The following is a 14,102-nucleotide window of genomic DNA, read 5'->3' as shown; positions in this document are numbered from 1 at the left end:
ATATTAAGCTCAACGACACTATTCTTGAGCTAGTTGAGGCTTTTGATTATCTTGGAGTCAGGGTAAACAATAAGCTAAAATGGGCTCCCCATCTATCGAAAATGCTTCTTGCCCATAAGAGAGCCTCAGGGGCAATAGCGAAACACCAGAGACTCTCTTACAGCAGGCCCATTGCTGCGGCAGTCAAGGTCTATGAGGGGAAGGCAATGCCAGCGGCCCTATACGGGGCGGAACTGTGGGGGTTTGAAAACCTAACAGAGCTGCTTAGATCTGAGAATAAGTTCTTCAGAGACTTACTGTCGCTCCCTCTGTCTACCCCACTAGTTCCTCTCCGTTATGATCTTGGCAGACAAAACATTAGCAATGTAGCCAGGCTGCGCCCCTTACTATACTGGGCAAGGCTCCGGAGAACCCCTGAACTCCACCACTATGCATCTGCCCTCGACGAGCTAATAAAACTTGGAGCTGAGCGCAAGATTCCCTGGGTATCAAATTTGAAAAGGGAGCTCCAGAAGATAGGTCTGGAAGAGGCCTGGGAAACCCAGCTCCCCCCACCCAAATCTATGATAAAAAAGGCTTACTGGGAATGGGTTATGACTAATACCATAAGAAATCAGGGAGGTGAGCTACCTTTGAATTTCCTGGATGTGAAACCTGCACCTAGCATGGAACTCTTTCTCGACATTATTGAATCTCCTGAAGATAGGTCCCTTTATCTCAAAATGAGATATGGTACTCTCCCACTCTTCGAGTTTCAATCTAGATGGAGCACGGCACCCGCAAGTCCGAAAGGCTGCCCCGGTTGTGCCTCGCCCTTGGAGTCTATCGGTCACTTTCTGTTTGCATGTAAAGCATACCGGCAACCAAGAGCGAGATGGCTGATACCGGTTTGTAAAAATATGGGGACCAGGTCTGCCAGGGTGGCATTGCGCATCTTGATCTATGATACATCAGTCCCTAGCGTCATCTGTGGAACTGCTAAATACTTGGGTTGGGCCTGGAGGATTAGACGCAAGCTCCTTAAGGTGCAACAATTTTAAGATATAAACTTATCCCTGCTGCCCACAAAGAATATCATTGCTAAAGGTACTGACAAATGGGGGTCTTTGTTTACACTGTATATAGATATTTATTGCCATTTTTATTGCTTTTAATTGTATAAGGTTCGAAGTATATAGTTGTAGTGGGTTTTAAACTGTTTCTATACTTATTGTACAAACTTTTATGATATTTTTTAATATATCGAATAAAGTAACTACAACATAAAACACCTCACCTCATAATACCTGCCATATTTTGATGTGTTCTGGAATAGCTCAGTGCAGGTGTCATGTTCTATTGAAATCTCAACCTTGCTAGATACAAATAAATCATCCCCAATTTCGGTGAGTGGTTTGTTGCTGGCTCTAAACACTGCTTTGTACACCCTAAATTGAGAAAGGAAACTGGAAGGGTTTATAAGCTGCTCATTCATGGATTTAGAGCATGAATGGTGTTTGAAGTATCGGAAGTGATCACTTGCTGGCGGCATCTTTACCTATAAGCCCTGCGTGTGATTTGTCGGCCACCAGGAAGGCTTAGATAAAGACCTCAGAACCTGGTGGGAAAAAAACCTGCACAAAATCTATATTTGATTGAAATGTAATTCCAGTGAGAGGATTTAAGCGTTTGATGTGGCCACGTGTATAATCAGCCCCTGCCCCATGTGGCAGTGTGTGATTGATTTCTGAACCCCCACCAATAGATAGAATCCCTCAGCCATGGGCAATTTCAGTTCCAAACAGCCCTGATGGCAATTGTAAAGTGGGCAACTGAATATTATAAAGAATTGTTTTTGTACCCTGATATCCCCGAACCTCAAACTAGAACACACCAAGATGAAATCCCTCCAACTTGAAGACATTAACCTTCTGATCTGATTCTGGCTGTCCAACCTACAAATAGTATTCTGGCGTCTATTATTAATGAACTTAATTAGTACTTTCGCATTTCCCTGATCACAGTCCTTTAATTATTCAGATGGCAAAATTAAATCCACACCCTGCCATCATTTGAAAAAAAAGAAAATATGTTAAAACAGCATTCGCATCTTAATTCCTCAAGATGAAAAAGACACGCCTCAGTGGCCCCGCTTCACAGTCTGCAGGGGGAGCCCCAGCATTATATGTTGTTATGCCACTCAACACTGGGACCCTGCCAATACTTACTACTCTTAGGTGAAGCCACTCCTTCTTCTGCTCTGTCGCTCTATATTTAACATCTTTTTGAGATTGTACCTATTATCTGTTGTAGCAGAGCTTCTGCTGAGAATCGCCCAAGAGTACACAAGCTGACCGCAATAGTGCTAGGAGTGGGTGCTCGACAAGAATGCAGGGTGGTGCATATGCAGGGACCACAGGAGGACATAGTGGGTTCGAATTTAATTTTTTTGTGTCCAAGCATGTGGAATATAAAGGTTGATGTGCAACTTACTTGCCTTAATGTGTAGGGTGCTGAGGGAAAGGTAAATTCCTGCTCCACTCCAACATGATTTAAGGATATCAGAGTCTGCCTACCCGCTGGGATTCCTACTTTGTTTTCCAGGCGCCATGTTGGCCTCCATTTTGAGACACAGAGATTCAATAGCGCAGGATGCAAGACAGGAAAGTGAGCGGATTTATATAAAACATTGCCCCCCCTACAAAGGGGGCATTCTGGTCTTAGACCTTCACTCACTGCTCTGGGCATGAGCAATGGGACTTACTGCTATCACTGAAGAGACCCTCTCCAGACTGGAAGGGGTGCTGTGTGAGGAGTTCTGTGGATTTCCTAGTCTGACTAAAGTGTGAGCCTTCTTTGTAATTATTCTGGGATTTTACATAAAAATATATATATATATTTAAATACCCAGTTTTTTAGGAGGGGGGTTGATTTTCTTAGCACTTTGAATTTAATTCCTGACCCAGGAAAGGAAGGTTGGCTGCTTGGTTGCAGGGCCCAAGCAGGGGTCAGATGGCGACTGCACGAATGCTTTGTTTACAGTGTATAGGGATAGCAAGGGAGGAAACCACATCAGCTTTCTCATAACAGCTGATAACTATCCCTGCTTGGGAAAACATAAAAAGGCACTTCCCACCGTTTTCAGTTGACCCCATTTAAAAACCGGGACATGTGTTAAATTTCCCGAAATCTGCAGAGACAGCTGGTGAAAAACCAGGACTGACCCAGCAAATTTGGGACTCCTGGTCACCCTACCCAGTCAGACCCTCCAGCATTTCGTAATTCACAAAAAATCGCCAAATCAGCTGCCTAGCGCAATGGCCGCGATAGTTACAATTTTGCTGCGATATTTACAAACAAGCATTGGAAATGCAATAGGCCTTGCAATTGCTTAATTTAGAGCTATTGGCCTTGTAAATGACATTGTAAATGGCAATGCAAGACCTAAAAAAGGTGCAAGACATTGCAGTGAATCCCTGCTTGCCCAGCAAAAGGCGGCAGCCAAATTAGAATGGAGCAGATACACATCACCACTTCGAGAACAAACGAGATTCTGATGGAAAAAAGTTAAATATTATTTTCACGTACAAAAGGAAGCAAAGTTTTCTGCGAAGCACTGGTAACAGCTATGTTTTACTATTTAAAAATGACATAAAAAGATGGATAACATATAAGCATGAAAAATGATGCTAGACGATAAGCTTGAATAAATGCACAAGCCTTCTGAATTTACTTTTATTGAAACAAATTGCATTTGCTATAAATTGTTCGAGAGGCTTCTGTAGAGAGCCATTCGCACCCGAGTAAAAAAAACGTCATTTGCCGATGGCTGGAAATACTCCGGGAGACCTTCGTATGCCCAGAACAAGATGTTTTCTACAGCCTCGGTTTGGGTTCTGCGGCACAAAGGGCCATTGTAAAGTCATCATCTTTGTGTGATGAAATGAATAAGAAGCTTGCAGGACTAAACCACCAAATGAAAGATTCTGAGACAATTTAACAAAAAAATAGCATACGTTAACTAATACTATGTTGTTGCGAAATTTTAATTTCTGAAATTAGTATGGGTAAACAAGATTACCTGGGAAATTGCCAACCTTCAGTTTGAAATTAAATAAAAGATTTTTGTACTTTCCTTTAGTATTTATTTCAAGTGCCATACATTAGTTATCTATCTTCCTAAAATGTCTGCAGCTGATGTAAGGGCCAGGGAACGTCTGGTCAGTTGACTTACAGCATAAGGCGGAACGAGTCCCAGCCGGTGAGTGTTGTGCTCCTGCCGTAACGTGACCCAGCTGTGTCTACCTACTCGCCGTGGAGTATCCTGTGAGGCTTGCCGTAGACCGAAGGTGAGTGAGTGCGGGGAGCGGAGTGGGGAGGTGAGTGCAGGAAGACCTGCCCCGCCTAACATGTATGGCTCGCAGCGCTGCCCCGCTCTAGACACTGGCAGTTCCGGGATTCTTGGCCTCCAGAAGCGCCCGAGACACGGCCCCGCGGGCTGGAGATGAAGCCTGTGTTAAACTTTGAAGGTAACGTGCAGGGGGAGGTGGGGCACTAAGGCCCGAGCCCGGTAGAGAACGTCCATAGAGTCCAGTACGTTGACCGGGTAGATACCCTCTGACTCCTCTCCTTTCATCTGGTGACTCATTTGTACAATAGCGCCCTTTCCCCCCTCCTCCTAAGTTCCCCCATCAATACAGATATTTTAACTTCGTTAAGCGGGCGGGGAGAAATATGTGTGGTTTTAAGTGCCAGCAGTGCAGAGAGCCATTGTAGGACAAGCTGTCGCCATTGCGCTTATGAGCTGAGGGTAAAAAAGTGCTCACAGAGTTATTGAAGGCGACTGTATAATGCCGCAAATAAAAGATCCAGTCTGGGTGGGCGGGCAAAAGGAGACAGGACGGTAACAAAAAAGCCTCATTTTCAATCGGAGGCCAGCGTTTTACATAAACGATGACGCCAGCCAATGGCAATGATGGGCGCGTTCTTCAAGTCCCCTTCTCAAACTGTATTGATGACAATAAGCCTCGCAGAGTGAGGAGCGCAAGCGCATGCAGTAAGGGGCACACTGGTATTAGATTTAAAATCCAACACCTTCTTTGCTGTTGCGCAAACTGGAGTAGGAATAGTAAATAATACTATTCCTAAATCCAGCGTGCCCCCTACTGTAAGTTGTTGTAATGACTTGGGATGTACTGGTATTGCGTAGTAACAACGTGATTGTTGTAACGACCGCGTTGTAATGGCATGCAATCAAATCGCATGTGTTCTAAGGAGCTATATTCCTTGAAACTAATAGCTGGCATAGAGAGCAAGGAAGCTGGCACTACTATCCGAGAATCACCCTGCACATTGCGGACCTGTCTCGGCTCAGCTCAGTAGGTTAACTCTGCCCAACCACTAAAAAAAACACTCCCACAGGCTTTCCCTTTGGACGTCAACCTTGAAAAATATTTATGGCTCAGAAGAGGAGCTGGCTGATGTTAAAGAAGCTTATGTGGACTTTGAGGGAGATAGATATGGACCGCATCATGGAGCCTGTGGTCTGTGTTACCTATAAAGATGAGCCCAGGATAAGGAAGATAATACAAGCAGCCATTGATTCTGGAGAGGTTTCTGCCTATGATACCTTTTTAAAGGAGCCTAAGAAAAAGCACATGGACCGTAAAAAAAGGGCCTGGCAAAATCAGCAGCAGATGAAGAGATGAAGAAGGAACTTGGTTTAGGCAAGGGTTTGGATGATCTGTCAGCATTAATTCAAAGCAGACAGAAATACCAGAAACAGCAAAAGGACCACTTTTTGGCAGACATGGAAGCCAAGTACCGCAATACCTCTAAGAAGTGTAAAAAAATACCGACTCAAAGCATGGGAAAGAATGAGAAGTATTCAAACGCAGCATCCATTGGAGGCACATTGTGGCACGACAACACTTTGTGGAACGCAAGTGTCACCTGATGGAGCACCATTCTGAAAGCCCTTCATGCTTTAGGCTTTCTAAGCACTTGAAGTTTGTTAAGCATAATTTATTTTAAATGCCATGTTAATTGCGTACAAAGGCTGAAATGATAAATAGCTGAACTGGATAGTAATTTTGCTTTGTTGCATATATCTGTATAGGGGAACATTTTAGCTGGCATTGTGATTGCATCTGTATAGCAGCAGAAGCATTTTGACACAGTCACACATAGTTACAGGTTAATTTGTTCATATCAGTCTGATTCAGAGCAAATGTTTTTATAAATAATATTTTTAAAATAAATGTTTGTTTTTTCCATTTCTGTTCAATGAGAGAGCAAGTCAGTTTCCAGCCATGGGAGCCTTCTTCTGCGGCAGATTATCTATCAGAGGGAGCACTGGAATGCACACATATGCAGGTCATCAGTTGCATGGCCACATGCGCCTCTGCGCTGAAGACCGGCTCCCCGTCAAGCCCTCCTCTTCAGCAGTCTCCCGGCCTACTGACCCTCGCGCCTTCTGACAGACAGTAGAGTAGGGTAGACCCTGACACTGCACGGCAGACGGAGCCTGGTCAAAAGTCCTCAAACAGAGGTCAAGGCTCTATCAGTCCTACTGCTTGCCTTTGTGAACTACCACCCTCACACTAAACGCACGAAAGCAAAAATACAGTGCCTTGCCATGTTGCAGAATGCGTACTGTTCGTAAGAGGCTGCTGGCGCACTCTCCTCTCTCACGCTGTAGTCTCCAGTGCATCTACCCCTGGCTGACTGACAGGAGCAGTGGCCTGTTGTGCCCTGAATCGCAAGTTCGAGGACTTGCAGAGAATGTAACTTGAAAGTCCACACATCACACACACCCAGGCCTTTAAGTGGGCCGGGTCTGGCCGGTGCTCGGCACCGGTAGTTCTTAAAAGCAGGTGCCGGAAAGAGTCCCTATCAGGCTCTCCATTTTTACCCTCAGGGTGCAAAAAACAAAAAAACTGCAGCGATCACTGCTTTAGATGTAAGTTTAAAGAAACTCGTTATACAGTTTTATACAGTGCAACCTTGGAGCGCTCTACATGAGCTCTACTACACAAGGACATATTCATGTTTTGAATCATACGTAGGACGTTGAGGTGACATGAGGCTCGAACCTGCTTTCTAACCTTGAAAGGAGGCAGCTCTAGCCTTACGCCGCACCCTCGCGAACAAAAACTGAAACATTTTCAAACAGATATACAACAAAGTCATAGTTCTTGCTTATTTATCTTATGCAATTTACAACCATTGACAAAGTCACAAACACTTTAAACATGCCTATTTCACAGTGGAATACTCTGCTAAATCAGTGTACATTGATTTAAGGCTGAAAAGGAATGATTACGAGTAAAATAAAGTGCCACAATAATGCTGCAAAATTTCTATTTTTGTGCTGCTAAATTTCCATTTTTGTGCCGCTAAATTTTCAAATCTATGCCGCAATATCCTGGGGGGTCTGACTGGGCCAGTGCGCACACAGTAAACGTGGCTGGCTGAATAGGAAATTCCTGGAGCCCTCTACTACATCCGGATTAAAGAGCTGTCCACCTGTATGCTTCCACTGAAATTACATTGTTTTCATTTTGCCGGGGTTCGAATGGTTATTCATTAGTGGCTGCTTCCATGCGCACCGCAACTTTTAAAGAGGAGGGGAGTTCATAAAAGGTTACGAGGCGAACCGTGGGCATACTAACACGATTAAATATGTGTGGCATCTTTCAAATGAAAATCATGAAATGCCCAGATGTCAGCCCTTGCAAAAGAACTGGGCTGTCCTTTTACCTACACTGCCCAATGTGTCTGTCACCCATTATACATGCCAAGATTTTGTAATTGGGAAGAGGGAGATAATTAAAAGCGGGTAATGGATTTTTGCCACTGATTTACATTGAAGAAGAGGATATTTTAGGCGTGAGAAAGACATAAATAAACCTGTTTGGCATAAACCAGGTCTGTTGCCGTGTATGGATTAGCTCTTCTGCCTGGAGTGGAAAGTTCCGTCCTCGTCAACATATAAAATATCTGCCGATATATCAGGCAAGATAATTGGTCAGCATTTGAACCAATAGGGTTACCTAAGACAGTCTGCACCTGAAAATTCCAAAGGCTAATGCTGAGGAGTGAACAGAGAGAAACCTTAGAGATTCCTCTCGCTGCGACTTGACTCAAAATGTTTCGTCTTTGCTGTTACTGTGAAAAACACTTCGAAAGGCGAAAATATATTTCACCTAAAAAAGGGATAATTTTGGAAAAACATGTCAGCTTTAATCCAAATGCTGTTCAAAGTTTTACACGGACATCTTGGGGCAGATTTACAAGCCCCTTGCGCCACTTTTGCTTCACATTTTCCATGTTAAAAGTGACACAAAAGTGGCGTAAGGGCAGCCGCGGTCGGTAGTAGGAGTAACTGCAGGGCGGTGACATGGGGAGGGGAAGGGGCAGGGTGGGGGGTAGTAAACTATGGATTATGGAGGTTTACAGGTAAATTAACATAGAAATTGATAAAACAAATTTAGTTGCGTGCACTGTATCCCCAAATGTGATGCTGTGCACGCAACGAAATTCGTTTTATTAATTTAGATGTTAATTTACCTGTAAACCTCCGTAATCCATAGTTTACTACCCCCCACCCTTCCCCTCCCCCTCCCCACATCACTGCCCTGCAGTTACTCCTACTACCGACCGCGGCTGCGTAAGGGGCTTGTAAATCTGCCCCCTTATAATTATCGTTGCGCCCTTCAGACTTTACTTCTTCCATTATCTGCCTGCTAGTCTTTGAATTAATATGTTGAGGGATTTATCTATAGATTAGCATGCAAGCATTGTGTAGGAAAACTGCTGTGGTTTTACTTCTCAGCACTGCTTAACAGAACCCTTGTGCAGTGAACTAAGACTTTTGCAGAATGGCCTCTTTGCCTTATTAAAATCGGTGTAATCGCTGTAGCAGTTGACCTTTCTGTGGGCTGTGAAGTCAACCTTGAATGTCCAGGAAATCATTATGCAGCTAATTCCAAAATGTTCTGATGACTTTTGAATTTGATGATGGATGTTGGATAAAATACCTGCAGGCACAATCCCGTCAAATTCCCCCAGCCGTTCTATGCGAATAATAACCTTCTTCATGTAACATTTGCAACTTGAAGTTTGCTATTGCAAAGCTTTGTAAATATCAGGCATTAATATTAACCAGATTTACGGCGCACATTCTACCATCATTGAAATGATGAAACAAAGGGCCTAATTACGATGTCGCTCGGAATTGCCTCTGACCGACACCGTTTTGTGGAAGGAAGTGCCTGGCCATAGGTCGGCGGTTCCGCCCGTGCAATTAAAATGCTGAAACTGCCCACAACACAAGATCCCATTGAAAAATGAACGTTTTTAAACATCCCACACGGTGCAGGGATCTTTAGGGGGCGCTATAGGTGACACCCCCCAGGGCCAAATGCGGAGTGCCAGGGGGGAAGGGGGCCCTGTTTGGGGCTCCCAAAGTCAGTTTCTGACAGGCAATCTATGCCGGAAAGGCGGACATGGATTGGCTTTCGGAAACCGGCATCATAATCCCTACGGCGGAAACGTCATCCTTAAGGGATTATGAAGACTTTCCAACTGGCTAACGGGCTCCTTGAGCCCTTCAGACTGGTGTAGAATTCCACGGCCAGTTTAAACTCCAACTGCCGTAATCATAATATGGCGGTCAGACTTGAAATCTACTATGTCGGTCGGAAAGCTTCTGACTGACATCATAATCAGGTCCATAGATTTGACCCATGAGAATCCAATTCTGGGACCTTCATGATGTGTCCAGTATTGAACAGGGAGCACTTCAAATATGCTCATTCTTTTAGAGTTAGTTTACGGTTCAGGGTAACCCAACGGTTAGTGTTTAATTTGTGAAAAAATGTGCGCCAGGGCTGTAGTCAGGAGTCACTGCAGCTTGTACCACCCGTTGCACCTGCCAACACTCCCAATAACAGTACCAAAGAACTACTAATTATCACACTCGTACAAGTTTGACAATTTACACTACTTCAGGCCCCCAAAGCTATAAGATGGCTTGGGCTGCAGGTATCAGTCAGTTTTAATGTGTATTGAATTAATAAACAACTGTTGTGCTCATTTCTAAATTAGACAGTCTGCGCTACCATGTGGTAGACTGTTATAGGTGACGGTTCTGACAGTTAAGTGCTGGTGCCGAGCACCGGAAACCACCAGCACAAATAAGCACTGCCAACGATTTGTCCAGTCCTTATCTTACTTTAGCCATCAATTGTGATATTAGTGTTAACTTATTATTGAAGCAGAAATCACATCAGACAATGGTGTTACTATTGTTTATTCTACATTAAAAGATGAGGGGCTGTATCATGAAGAGCTGCTACACGGGTTCAGTACAGAGCAGTGCACTTGATTTAGGTGTTTGAGGCTTCTTACGCTCATACATATAACTCAATATTTCTTTGAGTTAATGCATGAAATGCAGACTCCACAAGTCGAAAACAGTGGGGAAGGATTGTTTTTCTCTGTTTCCCATCTGGTTTTTTTCTTAAATTCATATATATATATATATATTCCAAACTTTTGTTGGCTGTTCCCCAGCCACTTGTACGGCGGGCACTCGGCAGGGGTAGCCACCCCCAACAAATCCACTCGATACCGCTGCGTCTCACTTTCCCCTTACGGGACGAAAGAACACGGGAGCCAAGGCCACAATAGAATGCGTGTTTATTAACACCAGGTCCGACGCGTTTCGGAGTTACAAATCACGGGCCCGTGAAAAAGGAGTGATTTGTAACTCCGAAATACTTTGTGTGCAGATGTGTTCATCCCATACAGTGAAGCTAGCCAGTGGCTGAAATGGGCTGAGCCATTGCCAGATGTGGTAGGTTATGACACAATAGACCAATGGATGAAGATGGTGGCTGTAAACCAATAGAAGTAATTATGTTAAGTATACAATTTTAATAAAGTCAAAGGGTCTTTGCTAATGCCAGACCAAAGAATAGGCGCTCCGCTCTGTTTACCACGTTAGCATCAGCTTTTTTCTTGTGCTAACAAGCATGGATTTGCCAGGCAAAGAAGTGCTAGAACTACATTTCTTGTTTCTATAATGCTACATCTCTAGGTGTACGAGAATTGCGTTAGAGTATGAATATTCATGTTCCACTCATTTAGTTAATCTTTTTCCATTTTCTGACATTCTCTAACTGTGGCACACAGATTTATCTTACAATGTCTTTAGCTCCCACTGAGCTGGCAAGATACGTTTTGCCACTGACAGCTCATGTTGCCTCGGGGGTGACAAATATGAACCCCGGCAGGACCAATTATGCTTTCAGTCTTTATGAGGAGAGTAACTGGGGAATCAGTTAATTTGACAATCATAATACCTGTTGTTTACCGTTCCTGGTGATGACAGAACGGTGGTATCAAGTTTTATGTACAAAGGGGCCTATTTATGACCCAGTTTGAATCGCTATTGCACCACGCAACGTAGTGCAAGTGCGACGCAACCCATACATGTGATTTATGAAGCCAAGCAAAGCCACTTTGTGTAGCCCTGAGTGACTCCATCATTCTGGAGTAAGGCAGTGCATTGCAAATCGCTGCATTGTCTTATTGTGCCTTGGGAAGCATTCCATGGGCAGTGCGTGGGTGTTCCCATGCAACTCTCATTGTTTTTGAGACATTCCCAGATTTACCGGAACTAGTGGACCTGGCAGTGTGCCAAAAAGAAACACATTCTCGGGTATCTTTATTTCTACTTGTTACCTCCTCTTTCTATGTGTGTTGCATTCGGAAGCAGACATAGAAAGAGGAATATGCCTCGAAGGATTATTTTGTGCTGGACGGTGATTTGCTGTGCTGCACTGCATTGCAAGTTTGAAAATAGGCCACAAAGACCATCATTGCTTCTGCGTCAAACCTACTGGGCAAGAAGGAACTTTGAGCAACTTGTAGAAGTCAGTACTGCTCTGACCACACAGAGGACTTCTTTTTCCATTAAAGGTTCAACAGGTCATTGAGGAGTGTTGCCTGCACTACTGTGTATAAGATGCATTGTTAATTATTGGATGGTGGTTCACAACCAATATTAAACCCTGGTCAGTTCCCATAGTGTAGTCACACTAGATCCATTTAGAATTTATTTATTCTGATGTTTTCTAAACCATTTAATGTACCCTTTTCGTTAATTCAGAGGGTTGAAGTCTGATTGTGTGAGGTGGAAACCTTGTAAGATGTTCTTCATAATATGTTACGCTCAACTGTAAGCAAGTTCGAAAAGTTTGGTTTTTTAGCTTTTCCTCAAAAGTGTGGAAGTTGATTCAGCTCTCAGGTTTGGTTTCAGGGCATTACAAAATTAGTGTGTGCAATATTGTGTGTTTTTTTCTCGCACAATTTCACAAAATACCATCTAAAGTTTATGAAGTTACACAAAATATTTTTGCTCACATCTCATCTCACTTTTTTTTACAGGCGCATGCACTTCACATAAAAAAGTTGCACAAGATACTGGAAACAGGCTAGTTCGAGTAGAAAATGTCTCTCAGTGAGAAATGTTTTCGTACAAATTAGCAACCCGCTGGTATCTTCACAAGACATTTTAATGTGAAATGTGCACATGCTTTAAAAAGCTTTGCAAAATCGCTAAATGCAAAATTTCAAGACATTTTGTTATTTATTGATACGAAAAAATTGGGAATTTATGTAGCATAATTAAAATGTCATCCAGGTCTGCCATAATCTACGACGCGCGCTTTACCATTTAGCCTACAGGTGGGCAAACATTGCATTATGCTAGCGATGTCAAGGAATTTCATATTTCACAAATAATGCCTACTTTTTCAAATCCTGTTCACGAACAATCTTTATTGAAAACGTGAGACTGCAGCATGGTAATTGAAAGTGGTTGACAATAGCCACACACCCACTGCTAATAAAGCTACCAAATGATAGTGGCATACTTTTAAATCTATGTCAACAACACAGTCCACAGGGACTACTGGCATCATATCCCTCAAATTGATTTGATACTTCCTTCGACTAATTCACCACTAATCCTTTTCTGGCTCCAGAGTGGCATGCTACTCGCCAAAATCACTTTAATACCTCATTCCGGGTAGCAAGCGCTATATTGTATTGTATTGTGTTGTACTGTAATTGCATTTATATAGCGCTTACTACCCCTGATGCGGCATTGAAGCGCTTTTTCGGCGAGTAGCACAGTACTCGGTTACCAATAAAGGATTAGTGTTGAATTAGTATAGTGAAATATGAAAGTAATTAAAGTGGTGGATGGGTTAGTCAGTTATTTGGATTCGGAAGGATAGCGGAAGGATAGAAGAGGAAAAAAGGTTTGTATTTATATACGCTTGTTACCCCTGATGGGGTGTTTAAGTGCCTTTTTTTGGGGGAGGGCAGTAGAACGCACTCCGGAAACCCATAAAGGATTAGTGGTGAATTAGTATGGTAAAATATGAAAGTAATTTGAGTGGTGGATATTAGTCAGTTATTTGGAGTGAGAAGGATAGCGGAGGGATAGAAGGGGGAGAAAGTTTGCATTTATATAGCGCTTGTTACCCCTGAAGGGGTGTTGATGTGCTTTTCTGGCGAGTAGCATGCTACTCCGGAACCCATAAAGGATTAGTGTTGAATATTAGTATAGTGAAATATGAAGTAATTTGAGTGGTTGATATGTTATTCAGTTATTTGGATAGAGAAGGGTAGCGGTAGGATAGAAGAGGGAAAGAGGTTTGTATTTATATAGTGCTTGCTACCCCTGATGGGGTTTGAAGCGTTTTTTTTGGTGAGTAGCACGCTACTCTGGAACCCATAAGCATTAGTGGTGAATTAGTATAGTGAAATATGAAAGTAATTTGAGTGGTGGATATGTTAGACAGTTATTTGGATTGAGAAGGATTGGGGAGGGGTAGAAATGAGAAAAGGTTTTCATTTACATAGTGCTTGTAACCCTAATGGGGTGTTGAAGCGCTTTATTGGCCAGTAGCACGCAACTCCGGAACCCATAATGGATTAGTGTTGAAAATAAGTATAGTGAAATATGAAATTAGTTTGAGTGTGGATGTGTTATTCAGTTGGATAGCGAAAGGTAGTGGAGCGATAGAAGAGGGAAAAAGGTTTGC

The 14,102-nt window shown here is 43.1% G+C and overlaps 1 protein-coding gene across 2 annotated transcripts in view; it reads right to left on the bottom strand.

Annotated features, from left to right (window-relative positions):
- The window catches only part of LOC146797757 (leucine-rich repeat and fibronectin type III domain-containing protein 1-like protein), a 379,158-nt gene that overhangs the window by 23,745 nt on the left and 341,311 nt on the right, over positions 1-14,102 (bottom strand). The gene's annotated exons all lie outside the window — the stretch shown is intronic.

This window comes from Triturus cristatus, chromosome 9 (assembly GCF_964204655.1).
Source record: "Triturus cristatus chromosome 9, aTriCri1.1, whole genome shotgun sequence".
Taxonomy (NCBI): Eukaryota; Metazoa; Chordata; class Amphibia; order Caudata; family Salamandridae; genus Triturus; species Triturus cristatus.
Note: the sequence above shows the minus strand (reverse complement) of the source record. Positions and strands in the feature narration are given on the sequence as shown.